Below are 18,453 nucleotides of genomic sequence, written 5' to 3'. Positions count from 1 at the left end.
TTACAATATGTATATGTGTATAAAGACTGGGTAGAAGGATAACAGAATTCAAAAAAGAACCGGTTTTTAAAAACCGGTTTTTATCTCTAAGAATGCCATAAAAAAGAATGAAATCTTGCCATTTGCGACAAGAATGGACCTATTACGCTATGCGAAATAAGTCAGAGAAAGACAAATAGCATATGATTTCATTTATATGTAGAATCTTAAAAAAAAAAAAATGAACAAACAAAAAAAAATGAACAAACAAAACAGAAACAAACTCATAGATACAGAGAACTGAGGGTTGCCAAATGGGAGGGGATCTGGGGGTTTGGGTAAAAAAGGTGAAGGGACTAAGAAGTACAAATTGGCAGTTATAGTCACAGGGATGTAAAGTACAGCATAGGGAATATAGTAATAATATTGTAATAACTATGTATGGTGTCAGGTGGGTAAGACTTATAGGGGTGATCACTTTGTAAGTTATATAAATGTCTAATCAGTATGTTGTACACTTGAAACTAATATAATATTGTATGTCAAGTGTAATTGAAAAATTTTTTTAAAAGAATGCCTGAAGAACGTTAACAACAAAGACAATGGCCTTTATATAATGAAATCAGCAAATAAATCATAATGCTTATTACTATTAAGATGACCAGATTTTATTGTTAACCAATTACAATCAATAAGAAAAGCTCCTAAAAATATAATCATCCTTTGTGGGATATAAACTATTAAAAAATTCATCTATCTGTCACTACATATTTGACCCCCTTAACTATGGGAGGTGAACACACAATGTAAATATATATATGCCTTACTGTTAAAGTGTACAGCTGAAACTTATTGGATTTTGTTAACCAATGTCACCATAAAAATAAACAAAAACAATCAAATAAATAAGAAAAAGGAGGAATGGATGTCAAGTTTTCAATAAAAACAAATGTTCACTTAAAAAATTCCTCTAAAAGTAGGCATCAGAACACACAGTAAATCTAGTTTAAAGAAGCTCCCCTCAAATACACCATACTAAATACAACATACTAAGATGTACATGGAAAGAATCCAGTACCCACGTCATGACTAAAAGCTTAGTTCACCAACAAAGTTTTTCTCTTTACTCCCCATGTTTCTTTCACTTGGATTGTTTCTACCACTATATATTCAAGTTTACTTGGACCGATCTAGTTCATTCATTTCAATTTGATCTTTATTAATACCTTTTTTCTGTTCACTTTGGATTTAATTTGGTTTTGTTTTCCTAGTTTCTTTGAGGTAGAAATGTAGGTCACTGATTTAAGATTTTTTTTCTTTTTTGATTTTGAGATGTATAATGCTATAAATTTCCCAAGATCTGCTGTACATGTATCCTACTAATTTTGGTAAGTTGGGTATGCACTTTTGTTCCATTCAAAATACTTTCTAATTTTGCTTTTGCTTACTTCTATGATCCATGATTTAGAAGTGTGTTATTTAGTTTCCAAATATCTGAGGATTTTCAGAAATTGTTCTGTTGTTACTAACTTCTTATTTTATTCTATTATGGTCAAAAAAATACTTTCTTTATATGACTTGATTATTTCTAAATTTATCAAAACTTAGTTTACATCTCAGAATATGTTCTATGTTTGATGAATATTTCATACGCATTTTAAAAGAACGGGCATTCTACTGTTGCTGGGCAGAAGGATCTATAAGTGTTAGTTATGTCAAGTGGTTGACATTGTTGGTTCAAATCTTCTATAATCTTATTGATTTTTCTGTTCACTTGTTCAGTCAGCTATTGAGACAAGGTGTCAAAATATCCTGCCGTAATTGTGGAATTCTCACCACAATCTCTCCTTGCAGTTTTATCCATTTTTCCTTGGTGAATTTTGAAGCTCTCTTATTAGGGATATAAACACTTTGAATTCTGTCTACTTTATCATGATAAATTACCTTCTTTACCTCTGATAATACTCTTTGCTCTGAAATATGTATTATCTGATCACATAACTCTAGCTTTCGTCTGATTATTGTTAGTTTTTTCATTCTTTTACTTTTAACTGATTGGGTCTTTATATTTGAAGTTCATTCCTTACAGGCATATCATTGTTTCTTGCTTTCTATCCTATCTGAAACAATCTCCACTCCTTCAGGGGCATGTTTAAATTGTTTACACTGAATGTGATTATTGGTAACTCAGAATTCAACCTATCATCTTGCTATTTATTTTTCTATTTTCTTTTATTTGTTTCCATTTTCCTTCTTTCTGCCTTTTTTGGACTAAGTATTTTTTTTTTTTTTGACTCTCGTTTCTTTCCTTTGTTAGATTATATTAGTGTTTATTTTAGGGTTTATAGTATATATCTTTACATTGATACAGCCTCCATTCAAGTGATATTATACCACTTAATATAGAAACTTGCAACAGTATATTTCCATTTTTCCCTTCATGATCTTTGTGCAATTGTTGCCACCCGTTGTACCTTTATCTATATTATAAAACCACTATATTTTAATCATTTTTCAATGCCTAACATCAAGAACCTTGAAACCATTGTTTCATATGTTTGCTCACATTTTAGTTGTTTCTATTTGGAAGGGTAAAGATTATCCTGATTTTCCTTGTAACTGTTATTAGGTCATGGCCAGAAGCCAAGTGTGATTATTTAAATTTAAAAATCTATGTGTAAAAAGATTTCACTTTTGTTTTGAAAGTTGCTTTCGCTGGATATAGATTTCTAGGTTGACGGATCATTTTATTTCAGTAGTTTGCTCCATGAACATCACTACAATATCTTCTTACAATTTGATTATAATGTGCTTTGGAGTAGTCTTCTTCATGTTTCTTATACTAGGGGTTCATTAAGTTTCTTGGATCTGTGGATTTACAGTCTTCATCAAATTTGAAAGTTTTTCAATTATTATTACATCAAATTTTTTCTTCCCCCTGTTCTTCTTTAGGAACTCCATTTAATGCATAGCAGGTCACCTTAAGTTGTCCCACAACTCACAAATGTTCTCTTTATTTTGTAAAAAAATTCCCTTTACTCTGTGTTTCATTTTGGATCATTTCCACTGTGATGTCTTCAAGTTTACTAATATTGTGTTCTGTAATACAGAATGTCATTAATGCCATCCAGTAAATTTTCTATCTTACATATTGTAATTACCATTTCCAGGAATTTGGTTTGGATTTTTTCCCTGTTTTACATGTTTCTAACTTTTTGAAACTACAGAATTCAGTTATAATAACTCTTTTTAATGTTCTTGCCTACTAACAGCTTTGCGAATTTGGGTTTGGTATTGACTGATTTATCTCCACATTATGGATCAAATTTTCTTGTTTCTTATTGCATGCCTTTTAATTTTGATTGGATAGTAGACAATGTGAATTTTACCTTGGTGGGTGCTAGATACTCTTGTATTCCCATAAATTTTCTTGAGTTTTATTCTGGGACACAGTTATTGGAAACAGTTTAATTCTTTAAGGACTTGGTTTTAAGATATTTTAGGAGGGAGAAGAGTAGTGCTCAATTTAGTGCTAATTATCCCTCATTACCGAGAACTTTATTCAGTGCAAAATGGATCTTGAGATGTTCCAGTGTGGCTGGTAGGGAATCTATTCCTGCTGCTATTTCAGTGCCAAGCACTCAATTAAGGACCTCTAATCCTTTCAGGTAGTACTTTCCTTGGCCTGTGGTCTTTTCTTCACTTACATGTTCATCCTAATCAGTAATCAGCTGAGTACTTTCCTCTAGTCTCTAGTCTTCTGTGAACTCTATCCAGCATGGTCTACTCTCACTCTCCACTCTATTACCTCAACTCAAAAAGTCCTCTAGACTTCAAACGCCTCCTCTTTAATCCATTGCTTAGAAACTCTCTCAAGGCATAGCTAGTATAATCATAGGTCTCATTTCATTTGTTTCCAAATTCTCAAGGATATTTGCCTTTCTGTACCTAATGTCTAGAATCTTATTAAAATCATTGTTTCAGATGTTTTGCTGATGTTTTGATTATCCAACGTTTTGATTGTTTCAATTGGAAGCATAAGGATTACCCTGATTACCCCATAACTGTTAGGTCATGGGCAGAGCAGAGTGTGGTTATTTAACTTTAAATTAATTTAAATTAAATAATATCAAAATTCAGTTCTCATTCACACTAATTAGATCATGTAATCAATAAGCTACATGTGGTAGTAGGTACTATAATGGACAGAACAGAGAAATAGAACATCTCCATAATTACAAAAAGTTCTATTAGACCTGTTTGGCTAGGAAATGACATTTTCACTGTACATTGTGGTAATGTTATAGCACTTAACATATTCTAACTGTGGCTGTAAAGTATACATCTGCACACATCTATTTTTATACTCTACACTTTTATGTCTAAATTAACATAAAATTAATAATCATATCACTTAATTTACTCATTTGTGGAAACAATACCATCTATTACATATATTGTAAGGATTAAATGAGATAACATACATAAAGCCTAAGAGAGTGACTAGTACATCACAGATGCTCAATAACTGATAACAAGAAATAATTTCTCTGTGATTCCCTTCCAGTTCAGAACCATTGCATAATATACTTAAACAGGATAAGTAATTTTGAAATTGCTATTTTCACTTCAGTTTTTAACATTTTCTTAAAAATCAAAAAGTAATGTAGGGCCTGCTACAACATGGTGGAGCCTCAAAACATTATTTAAGTGAAAGAAACCAGTTACAAATGACCACATGCTGTATAATAATATGATTTATATGAAATTCTAGAATAGACAAAGCTGTTTACAGAAAGTAGAATAATAAATGTCTGGAGCTAAGGGAGTAGGAATGATAGGAAATGTTTGCTATTGGTACAAGGTTTCTTCTGGGGGCAATAAAGTTTCTAAAATTAGATTGTATGGATAGGTGGACACCTCTGCAGATACACTAAAAATGCATGGAATTGACAATTCAAACTGGTAAATTTTAGAGCATATAAATTACATCTCAAAATGCTATTAAAGCTGATTTTCTTACAAAGTCACACATGTACACAATAAACACTAAAATTAAATTGAATAACAAAAATACAATGAAAAGAAAGTATCCTTCTATTCCAGATTTCTGTTATCCTATCTATGTATACTTTTGTGTGTATAAATACATATTAAATAAAAACATTGTTTTATACTTTTTGGATTTAACACATACACACATACACAAACACACACACATAGAAACCATTTTTACTTTTTGAAACGGAATATACTTATATGAAAACCTAGAAATAATGTCATTATTAATTATTTGTACTAATGATATGGGTGGTTAAACAAAAGTAATTATGTAAAGGAAATCTCATAATGCATTATGCCAAAAAAATTTTAAGCCAAGAGTGTAAAGAAAGTATAACAAATAAAGTTCACTCAACTAGAAAATACTGTTTTCTCTGGAATGACTTTTCAGGAAGTTACAGATTTACAATACATGGCTTCTTCGTTATAGAACTTAAAAAACTTTCAGGAAAAAAACTGTACTATTGCTGTCATTACTATGTCATGTAGAATTATATGAAAACTATTCTTTCTCAAGGATCTAACAAAGAAACAATATCACAATATTGAAATACTTTAAAATCCTAAAAATAATCAGAAATATGACAAATGTAAATATAGCCCTATGTGAGTATAGCCTGGTAAAGAAAGCTGTTTTTACCATTTAAGTCTTAAAATGGTTAAAACATTATCTTGAAGAAATTTTAAAGTCTTCTAGAAAGAAACTTAAACAGATGGTGCATTTAACTACTTCCTACCACAGAACTCTTCTGCTTTACTTTAACATAATTAAATGTTCTTTATCCATGATCACAGTGCCTTTAACCACTCCTTAAGTATGTCCAAAGACAATAATGCTTTTTGCTGTCTGACCTTCATTACTCATCAAGTCCATTTCCTTCCATATCCAGTAAGCCCTCTTTCTTTCATTACTCAAATAAATACTGAAATCTCATCCCTGTTTTCTGGAAAAGAGGCAATAAATTTCCCCTTGCCCCATGAACATGTCATTCATATTTTAGCATGTATCCACCCACCAATTCACAAAAATTGATTTGGTGTCTATGTGTTTCTAATACTTTGCAACTCAGCAAGTCAAAGAGAGAAAGATACAAAGGTAAGCTCCAGGCTACCTGGAGCCCACACGATCTTTGAGTGAAATAGAACGGATAAGGAACTATAAGTTCTCATCATCATTTATGTATTTATTCAGTACTTGCTATACTACCAGCATATCAGGGATATAGAACTATGTAATACTTGATTCCTGTTGCCCTTATGAGGTCAGTCTGGTGGAAATGCAGGTGTATTAACAAATCATTCCAATACCAGTATTAGGACAGAATATTTACACTTCAAACTACAAAAGGTAATCACCAATAATATAATAATATAATCTCATTATATTATTTTCTTAATTATTCAGTATATTTAGGCAATACTTTCTGGGGTGTCCGTATACTTTTATTTTCTATCAGAACTTAGACCATAAAGTTCCAAAGGGCAGACTCTTTACCTATCTCTATACATAGATTCTTGATATATTATATAAGGCTTTTGAAAATGATGTTAATTTCTATTTATAGCAACCATCTTTCAAAACAACTAAATAGTACTCCCATTCATACACTTTTAAACTTTTCTTAAAACACAGATCATTGCATATCCTCTTGGGGAAATCACTCTTATTGGATGAATAAGTATTATTACAAATTGCAATGTATATATTTTGACTTTGATGCACAATATAGTAGTATCATAATATTGATTCACTTCAGCTAACACATAATTTAAGCAGCACTATTCTCAAGTTAAATAACTATATATTGCTTTATAACTTTAAAAACTCCTTATACGATTCAATTCTCACATAATATACAGTCCATCTTTTTAATCTGTCCCTTTGTTTCAGATTAGCAGTTATATTTGTTGATTATTTTTTAAGTTTCCTTTCCTTGACAAAACAAATATAGGAAAAGGACAAAAAACTTTATGGGGAACTTAGGGCCATATATGCCAGACTAGAATTAAGAAAGGAATCTTGGGTCTCCAAATTTATGTCTATAAACTTGATCAAATTAGTTCCTTTAAGTCTTAACTTTTTCATCTTTAAAAGAAATTAGATTGCTCTGTAGGATCCTTCTGAACCACAAAATTCTAAGAATCTATAGTCATTTTTTTCCAGTATACAACCAAATTATTTCAAAGCAAAATGTCACTAACATATAAAGAGACAAATCTCAGAATATATGTATGTAATAAGCAGGTGAAAGTATTTATCTGACTGAACTGAATGTAACTGAGGGAAATTACATTAAATATGCCAAAAACTTGGGCCTAGTCTCTTCCTTGCACTGCTCATCATTCTTGATTTATACTTCAAGGTAAGCAAACAGAGTCTGACAAGATATTAACCTTGAAATTTTCCAGTTATAGAAACAGCTATGTTAGATAAGAGGCTGGGAATTACAGACTATATGATATCCTGTCCTTTTATGGTAAGTAGATAAGCTGCTTTTTGTCTATTTTGTCTGCTATTAAAACACACATGCACACACACACACACACGCACACAACAATCTAAAGTATGTAACTATTGAAAATTTCAATACGTAATAACTAATACAATCCAAAAGTTGCATTCCTTAATACAACAAAATTGTAATTCTGCTGGCATATTTTTTTAAAAAAATAAACAGCTTTAAAACAACTCATTATTAAAAAGTTTACAGATAAAGAATTATATTTGGAGAAATTCAGTCTTTATTAAAAACTTAAAAATCAAGATGCAAATTCATTTACAAACAAAATACCCATTGAAAGTATATTCTCAGAACTGGGACTAAAAAATCAATTAGACATTATCATCACCCAGCACTTCATTCACATCTCTACTTTATCAGGTAAAGGAAATGCAGTTTTTTGGAAGTGAAAGTTGTTAATGACATTTAAAAATTATCAAGACAGTCAGCTATTTCTTTTCTTCCCCACCTATTTCTCCATGGTCAATTAACTGATAATTAACAGTCATTAAAAATGCAACTCAAAATAAATAGGAAAAGAAATAAATATAAAAAGAAAGAGAAAAGAGCCAAAAGAAACTACAAAATTTAAAGATAGAAAGTTAGCAAAGGTAAATCAAGAAAATAAAAAAGGAGCAGAGAACATAGAGAAATAGGAAAGTAGAGAAATAAAATAGATAATAAACTACTATTGATTAACAGTACCAACCACTGTATAAGATATTTTGTAAATATTATTTCTAAACCTAACAATAGCTCTTCAAGATAGGTTTTTATCACTCCCACTCTAAAGATAACGCAAAGATAGACTCAGAAGATAAGTTACTCACCTAAAATCACAAAATATTTAAGTGGCTGAATTAAGACTCAAAGCTAGGACTATCTGATCTCAATTTGAGGTTTTCAATTTTATCCTTCTGCCTCTAGAAAATATTTTATTCTTATTAATGTTAATTTAGTGGCTACTGTACTTCCAAAGTAGGAATAATCCCCACAATGTCCAACTTTTTTAATCAATATCTGTCATTTTTTAAAAAAGAGGGGGGAGTAAGGGGAAAATTCTTTCAAAGTTCAGTATTACAATAATTAAAATAACAGTGTTAACAACAACATCAATTACTGGTGTTACTAAATGCTCCTCTGTGTCACATGCTGTATTAAGTTCTTGACATACTTCACTTTACACAATCCTCAAAAGAGCCCTACGTAGGGACTATTACACTAATTTCAGAGAAAAGGTTTAGAGAAATAGTTAGGCTCAGTCCCTAACTATCTATGAGACAGCCAGTTTGGGGAAGCAGATGTGATTCCAAAACCCAAGCAAGCTATCATGGATTTCAAAGATTTCTTTAAAAACTCCCATTAAATAATTACAGCTTTTATAAATTTTATTCAACTTAATTATAAAACATCTCTTATTTTCAGGCACAGCAGATAAAAAAGTAAGTTAGGATATAGTCTCTGTGTCAACAAACTCACTGTTTACATTATAAACCAGACTTAAGAAAAGTAAAATTCCATAATCCTCAAAGCTTCTATAAAATAGTCTAATAAAGAAAAACAGATTTAAGAAATATACTTTTTAAATTTCTAAGTAAGTAATCTAAATATTACAATCAAAAACTAAAAACTTTACATGTTTACATATAAAGTGAGATGACAAAAAAGTTGCATAAGCCAGTTTTCCAATATGTTTACAGAACAATGTAAGAGACCACCTTTCTTTACCATAATGCTACCAAACATGTTACTTTTCAATTCAGAAAACAAAACAAATCTCATGTCATTCAACACATGGAGGAGAAGAGAAAGTTTTTATATGGACTCAGAGCGAAGTTAAAGCTGAAAAAATATTGTGTTTTTACCAGGGCAAAGTAGACAGGTCACCTACATGAAACCTCATTATTATAAGTAGACAATTTGTAGTAAGTTAGTCATTTTCATCCAAAGGGTAGTATTCCCATTAACCTCAAATAAGAACCAGGCTTAGGGTGATATTATGTTTTTCCCTCAGAGACATTACAAAAATAAATAAGAGCTTCCAAATTACTTTAATAGAGAGGTCACAGCAGGACCACAACACATGGCATTGTGGCAATTCAGATCTTTATCATTTGATAAAGGTTAGAAATACCATTAGAGGGAGGGTTATTTTCATTCTAACGAAGGAGGCCAGTAGGACAGTACTCACTACTTCACTAAATTACACCATGCTGTGGACAAAAGGCCAACAGCTGCCCTCTAGCTGAGTTCCATATTTTTAAGTGTCCACTGAGAACCAACTCAATCCTAATACATAATCCTCCCCAAATCAGCCATCAACAAGAAACAGAAAAATATATACTATCCTTACTTTTGTTTTAAACACAGCATATGGGTACTTTACTCATGTACTGGTATAATGGAATGTCACTTAGTTCTCTCAAATGGTGTTCCTTGTGTCCACGATGAAGCCATCTGCCAGTTCTTTGGTCATATGCTCATTCCAGAATTCATCTGAGAAAACCTTTCCTTGATTAGGCATGGCATTGCTCACATCTGTCCTGGTTCTCACTATTTCTGTCCAGCTGCAGATTCTTCTCTACATACTGACTGTTTCCACTGCCTACCATTTCTTCAGAAAAGAAAAGTCTAGAATTAATGGTTTTTTTGTTTTGTTTTGTTTTTCCTAACGAACACTTGAAAAGTTTTGGAGTACAATTAAAATGAACATTACCTCTACAAAAAAGGGGTTGGGAAGGGAGTAGCATGTGCTTGAATTCTGAATCGATGAACTATGGGAGACTTTTCAATCACCTCTTCTAAACTTAATACACCAATAATTTTCCCTTTTGATCTCTCCATGACTATTACACCAAGGAAACAATAGATCAAGCCCTCTTAGCTATGTTCATTAACCTTTTTTCTGTACTTTATTTTCCCTCCCAATCAGCAAGACAGATTCAGTATCTAGTTTATCAGTAAGAGACATAGTGATATTAAAATACATAGGTTTTCAAAATACCAACAAAAGTATTTTAACAGTTCATAGATAAAAGTGTGATAAAAGAATAAAAAATCACTACTGAAATTTTTTAAAATCCAAAGTCAACTTTGCTCAATATCTAATGGATCTACAGCAATTAAAGGAAATTTAAATGCTTATCTAGTCTTGTTCCAACAGTAAAAATGAATTAAGAATAAACAGAGATAAAAATCTAGTGTAACTGTAAAATCGAGTTTTATGCAGTATTAGCTATTAGTTATGAATTCCAAAATGATTAAAGAGAAGAGATTTATAGACTGAGGTTACCTCTATCATAGAAAGCAGAAGCTTTATATTCTAGTTGCATATGGTCAAGACTTTCTAGAAAATGTGTATATAGCCAGGTTCAAGGATGAAATCTACCATATGACCTAAAATGAAGGAGGCAGTCTTTGTCTGTCTGAAAGTCAGTATCATAATTTTAGGCACTAATATCTGGAAATATATGTATGAACTCTTCACCTCTTAAAAGTACATTATTCTTACATGACTAATGGCAATGTTATGTATTATTATATGTATGCATGTGTGGATGGATGGATGGATGGATGGATGGATGGATGGATGGATGGATGGATGGATGGATGGATGGATGGATTTATATGCATAATACCTCTTCGGAATCCTCTTACCAAAGGATAGTAGTCCCTAACTTCCTAAATAAACTCAAAATAATATATCTGCAAATATAAGTACAGTCTGTACCTGAAGAAACTGTCACCTTGTTTTTCTTCTCTCCATCTTACTTGCTTTTTCATAATGCCTTCAGTTAAGTGAACTGGGAGGTTTCCAAATGAAGAATGTGATCCCCATATGGTATTTTAGTCCCTCAATTAAGTTCACAACCTGATAATCATCTACTCCTATAGAAATTGTCATGAAAGGAAAAATAAGTTTAAATCTCAATTTTTTTCTCCATAAGATGTTATTAAAAGGCATGGGAAGAACTGAACAAAGATTTTCTGCAGCTTTCTCACAATAGCATTCTTAATGTTCACTCAGTCTTTTTTGGTAGCAATTAGCATAGCTGCAGAGTTTTAGCTTACTTCTCCAGTATTATTTCTTTTTGGACAGATAGTGTTTAGGAGGAAGGGTACAGTGACTTCCCTCTTCCTCTACCCCTCCCCTCCATATTAATTTTTATTAAAAGTTACTAATAACATGAATGTATACTTACTCTACGTTAATTTTTATTAAAAGTTACTAATTTTATTAATTTTTATTAAAAGTTACTAATTTTTATTAAAATTATCCATATTAATTTTTATTAAAAGTTACTAATATCATGAATGTATACTTACTCTACGTTATATTCCAAAGCAGTCCTTTGAAAATGCAGGTTATTGGACACAGACATATAGAACGTGATTTCATAATTAAGAACAAAAGAAACATTCATTTTCTTCATTTACATTATAGACTTAGTTATTTCTCTCATCCACCTCAGATTTTTTCAAGTGGCTATTTTTAAAGGTATCTTACAGTTTAGAAAGTTAGAGTCTTCTGAAAAGAAATTTCTACAAATCACAGTACACACAAAGGCCTCCCTGGGATATTTCTAAAACACCATATCTAAATGCCATTGCTGTCTCCACCCGCAAAGTTAGAATGAGATGAACAAGCGGTAATATCAGCAGAACAACTCAATACTGTCATGCTGGGAAGATAATTAGAGTGAAATAGAGTAACACTCTCAAATACAAGTTCTCACAACAGCCAGAGAACTTTGAAACTGATATGACTTGGCCTTCTCAGTCTTCAAAATTTAATTAGTAACAATAAACCAGACTAATAGGGGGTGGAAGCTGCAAAGTTCTGATGAGCATTTCTAAATGTAATTTTCTTAGTGCATTAAATATGGGGCACGGCAAAAATGAGGCATGTGCGTATGTGAGCCAAAATTTTCACATGGAAATTATGTCTATAACAACAAATGGTCTGATTAATATTTTAATAGAAAAGGCCCCTAAGGAAAGCAGGTGGTTCCTGGTACACACAGTCTCAGTGTCTGAGCTACCCTAAGTATATATTTCTTCATCCTAATCAAGCCAGGAGCCAAAGTATAAACTAGCATTTGTGGAAGCATAATTTCATGTTTATAAAAAGGAAAGAGGGTAAAATGACCAGTTTTTAATGAAAACTAAACATTAAAATATTGATAATTACTCTGCTTCAAAATTTCATTATAACTAGACTTTTACATATCTGGAGACCTACTTGGGCAAAACATAAATTCTACAGTTAAATATAATCCATACTTAGTAGTGAGGATAGTATGAATGACCAGGAGAAAACTCTTCTCATTATCTATAACAATATGGTGATAATCAAATTTTGGATTGCTATGCCACCAAACTATAAATCAAAACTGCTTATTTACAGCAACTAAATTTCAACATAAAACTATTGCCTGATTATTTCCTTTCTGCATACATGTGTAAATAAAACTGATGGTTAGTTAACTTGCAAGTTAAGTGATCTCTAAAGTGATTGTAGGTCATTCTAAGTATTAATAATTTCTAAGTGCTCAAATTGCTTCTATTGATATTTTCCTATACCTCTGAGTTGCTAGCTCTAATTAGCTTCATATAAATGCAGGTAAATATTCCTAATGTCTTGTTTGAATTTTTATCTAAATAATTCTGAATAGATGTTAGACAATAATCACATTATCTTGCTTTAATAAAGTATTGACATCTGTGTGAATGATAACTTGCAAATTTTACAATTTTATAGCCCTGTGCTTAGACAATTGGCCACCTTGGAAAGCTTCTGCAGAATCACTAGGGATCAGTGAGGAGAAAAGAGAGATTGAGGCATTATCACAAATTAAGGAAAGACTATTAAATCACTATCAGTAGGTATATTCACTTTTCAGATTACCTAGGTAATAGAGAACAGATGTTGAAGAAATAGGCCCAAGGGTGCTAAATCTGATGAGATAAAGAGTCATTACAGAACTGATAGGCCAAACGAGTGATTGATACAGACAGACCTTAGAAAGCTCAAGAGAAATGGAATTAATTGATAGCGGGAAGGGCATGGCAAGAAGTTGCTGAAAATAAGTGTTTCCTACTTCATTCCTTTGCCTAAGGCCATTATAAGCTGGTCTAATCACTTCAGGCCCAGAGACCTAGTCTCAAAGATCAAATGGACCACCATTTAAGTCACTCAGCCAAATCCTTAGAGCCAAATCCCAGAGTTTCTCACCCTTGGCACAAGTGACATTTGAAGGCAGATAATTCTTTGTTGTTGAAGGTAAGGAGGTAGAAGGCTGTCCTGTGCATTGTAGATGTTTAGCAGCATCTCGAGCGTTCATACACTAGATAACAATAGCACCCCTTACCACCAAAAGGACAACCAAAAATGTCTCCAAACATTGCCAAATATCTCTTGAAGAATGTATAAAATTGCACCCAGCTGGCACCACTGATCTAGAAGAAGCCTAGAGATTCTTTACTTGGACCATTCACACAATCTCAAGCACTGAAAAAACCCTGAGAATAATCTAAACCCTTCTCTGCTATATTATTTCCTTTTGTAACAACCATAAATGATCACTGTATAGCTTTTGCTTAAAATTCCTATAATGGAATATTCTCAGCTTTATTAAGCAACCAAATCCATTTTTTGGACAGCTCTATTTGAAAATTCTTCCTCATTATTGCAGTGAAATCTGCCTTTCTCTAAATTATACCTGTAATGCCTAGTTTCATAAAAAATAAATCTTTCTTCCACAAAAACAGTCCTTCAAATGTAAGATGAAAACCTCTATACCTTGACCCCTTTGTAGGTCAGAACTACAAGAAAAACAATTTCAATCAACATTTAAGTACTCAAGGGTCAAGGAGCCATCCAAGCCATCCCATGGGGATGGAGAAAAATTGGACTATAACCCAGACAGGTCCAGCCCTGGATCATATGTGCATTTACAATAACACTCATAAACTCTTTTGTTTTTCATTTAAACTTTTATATCCTCAAAAATACACACCTATAACTTATGGAATAGTTTTTTTTTTTCTTTTCTAATTATTTCCTTTACATTTAAACAGGCAGTCAATTTCTAACAAAGTTTTCAATTTCTTTAAAAAGGAATCTATTCCCTCTTTTGTAGACCTCCTTCAATACACTGAAAGTCTTTTCATTTGGCTGTTTTTCTATATCCACTGCTTTCTTAGATATGAGTTAGCCCTTAATCTTACATAATTTTTTTGTGCGTATGTATAACTGATGCTCCGAATTCAGGGTTGCTAAATTCTGAAATGTTTTTAAAGTATCTGATAAAGTGAAAGCATATAAATTCCCCGTTTAGAAAATATATTTTAGAAATAGCTTAAGGCAAAAATATTTTTATAAGACCTTAAATCATTTGTGTATTAACCATTCAATTAACCTCGCACATCCGAAACTCAGCTAGCCAACTAGTCTAAGAACCTAAAATGGTGGTTTTGTTTTTTAAGCAAAGAAATCCTTTATTGAAATAAAATCAGACCTTAAAAAAAACAACAACAACTATAAAATGAATGAATTTAGAAATGTTCTACCTGAGGTACTGCTTTGTCTCTCACACCACACTACACAACAGTTCCTGGGAGGCTCTGCAAAACTCTGCGCATACATAAAGAATATCTTAGAAAACATTATCTTGGCACATAGTACAAAAGAGGGGAGGGGTAGAGGAAGAGGGAAGTCACTGTACCCTTCCTCCTAAACACTATCTGTCCAAAAAGAAAAAAAAAAAAAAATTCAGAGACTGGTAAAAGAGATGCCACAACAACCATGCACTTGATTTGTAGAAGAATATCCTATATCCTCTCAAAGTCTGTTCTTAGTTTACATATCATTCTAGTGATGTGGCTTAAGTGGTTTTCAAAAACAAAGCAAAGTTAGCACAGAAGGAAAAAGAAAGAAAGGAGATGATGGAGGAAGATATAAAAATAATAATGAAAAGTCAAAAGCAGAAGAAAAAAATTGGTAAGACTGATATATTGTTTGCAAAGTTGGCCACAACTTCTCCCATCCCTGAATGCCTATGACTTTGCTTCTCTGCTTATTAGAATTAGAGACAGAGACTAGTTCTCCATCCTACCTGGGAAAGCTCTATAATTTGCTTGGACAGAGTGTGGCAAAAGTGACACTAAGCTACTTCCAAGCCTAGGGTCCACTCTCATTTCTTGGAACTTTGAGACCACTTTGTAAAGAAGTCCAAACTAGCCAACTTGAGGATGAGAGACCAGGAAGAGAGAGAGTAAACAACTAGCTCCACATCATCTAAGACCATGAAGCCCCAGTCAAGCACCAGAAGACTGTAGTTGCAGAGTGATCCCGAGAGAAACCAGCAGAACTACCTGGCTAAAACCAGACTAAACTGCTGATGCACAAAACCAAAAGCAAATAAAACCGTTGTGTTTTAAAGCCACTAAGTTTTCGGGTGATTCATTACACAGTAACAGATAATAAAAGTAAGCTAAACTCAAATTTAATAGTCATCTGGAGACCATTTAGCATAGACTAAAGAGACCTACCCAATTTGATAGGTCCTAAATGTATAAATTTTATAGTATTATAGAATACTTCATATTAACAATATGAATAATGATGTAATTTGTTTAATATGTTCTAATTAAGAAAGAGATAAACATGATACCTTTTAGAAACAATTTAATCTAAGATTTTAAAAATTTTAATGAATATAAAACTTGGGTTTTGCATTATTAAATAACAATGAATTATTGTTATTTATCTATTTATCTATTGGTTTTAGATATATAATTGAAATCATAATAGGTAACAGAATAAAATTCTTTAGCACCAATATTTTCTTATATATGCCATTACTGTTAAATAGGAAGTGAATTGTAGATATATTAAGCCTAGAACATACTTTTTAATTACTTAGTAAAAATGTATATTTTGGCTGCTAACACATTTTTATCCAATTCCTTATTCAAAACATTGGCTGAAAACTATAACTAACCAGTTGTTATAACAGCAGAAACCGCATAAGAGAATCATAGCGTCAGTCTTTCCTTCTCATAACATTCCGTAGTGATATAACACAGGGGAAAATGTTTTAAATACTTAAAATAAGACCATTTAATTAACCGAACACCATAATTACTAGCATATATATTTTTTGCCTCATAATCTGGTGCTATAGCCCAAAGCGGGGGGGGGGGGGGGTGGGGGGGACATTACGCAGTCTGATCAACATAGGTAGCATGTTTTCCTTAAAGAAAACTCTCCTTCACATGATAATCTGAAAAGAAGTAGCCCCCCAAAACAGGTCTTCTGTGAATAAGATTTTAGCATACCTACCATCAATCCTACTAAGTACATAGAAGTTTGAAAACATGCTAGCTTTCACTGGCAAAGTACCTGGAGATCACCTGGCGGCCCCACAGGTCCCTAGCAGGACTCCATTATATTGAGGATTCACCACAGTCTAGCTAAAAAAATGGTTCTCAATCATTTCATGTTCTCAGAACACTCAGGGATTAAAAAATTAAGACTCAGAACAACACTGAAGCCAAAATAATGATTCCTGCTATAAAGTTTTAAACTATTAGTATCTTGCCAAAGTACCTTGAAATATTAAACTTGTGTAGACTAACCTTTTTTATTCTAGTTAAGTATACTACATGTATGCAATAAATATTCTTAAATTAACATTAAATGTGAATATTCCTAACAAATGATTCTAATTAGCCTCTTAGAAACACTACCACAGGTTACATTGTGGATACTTTAAAGGACTTTGCCTTTGTTGTGAGATTTTCTTTTATACCATTTCATTTAATAAATCTTTAGCTCCGAACAGTTATGACAGTAATCTGTACCATGAGATAGAAGAAAAGAGCATAACATTTAAAAATTCCTGAGTGAGTTAAATGTACCATCATTTGCCTTCCTATAGTCCTGGAGTAATTTAGAATTAGTAATTATAACAAATTTTCACAATCCTCAATTTTTATCTGCTATACACAGACATGTACTACTAGCCTTACTGAATTCTAAATCGCAGCATTTCACAAATTATCACATATTATTCTCAGATGCAATATCTGAAGTTTTGCCAACAATCTGGAACAGAGTATGGACTTTTCAAACCAGATGCACATCATTTCCTCACTTTATGAAATGTTACTGAAGTTATGTTTCAATAAAAGTATTACAAAATGAATCACATTTTAAATGACTAGAACAGTAGTTCACAACCACCTGTGCATGTAAGTGACCAGCTAGACCTAATGATAAAAGGAAAATAAAAATTTATTATAATTAGTAAGAAAGTGAATCCCCATATTCATCCTTTCAAGCCTATCTGCCAAAGAGATTATCGCTGTGACCTCAGGGAAGACAAAGAGTCACCAAGGCACTATTTCTCTTAATTACCCAATTCCCTATCCTTCAAATGACAGCATGCTGAGATACAGTGAGGGGCAGAGCATGTGATATGGACTCCAGACAAGGAGAGGTACAGAGCAAGAGCAAAATCTAATTTAAATTACCATGTTCAGCCAACTTTTATCTTAGATTTGAAAAATAAGACATTGTGTTTTATTCATCTATCTCTAGGGCCTAAGACATTACCATCACAAATGTTAAATAACTTTTTTTTAAAAAAATCTAACTATACATAGCTTGCTGTATCAAACTTTCAAAGAATATCAAAGTTTCCCACAAATTGTATTATTTAATTATGTCTCCCTACAGAAATGGCAATATCTCCGGCCTACTCCAGCCTCTGATCCCTCCACTATAGTATCTACGCTATCCATTATCTAGATAACTACAAACATCTTCTAGCTGGTTTCTTAGTATTCAATTCTCCTAAGCCATAGTAAACAGACAGACATGTCTTGCTAATGCATCATTTGCATC

At 32.2% G+C, this 18,453-nt stretch overlaps 1 protein-coding gene across 4 annotated transcripts in view; it reads right to left on the bottom strand.

The window, feature by feature from the left end:
* The window catches only part of TMEM135 (transmembrane protein 135), a 247,629-nt gene that overhangs the window by 77,541 nt on the left and 151,635 nt on the right, over positions 1 to 18,453 (bottom strand). The gene's annotated exons all lie outside the window — the stretch shown is intronic.

This window comes from Pteropus vampyrus, unplaced genomic scaffold (genome assembly GCF_000151845.1).
Source record: "Pteropus vampyrus isolate Shadow unplaced genomic scaffold, Pvam_2.0 Scaffold84, whole genome shotgun sequence".
Taxonomy (NCBI): domain Eukaryota; kingdom Metazoa; phylum Chordata; class Mammalia; order Chiroptera; family Pteropodidae; genus Pteropus; species Pteropus vampyrus.
The sequence above is the reverse complement of the archived record's forward strand: the minus strand, read 5'-3'. Positions and strand labels throughout refer to the sequence as shown.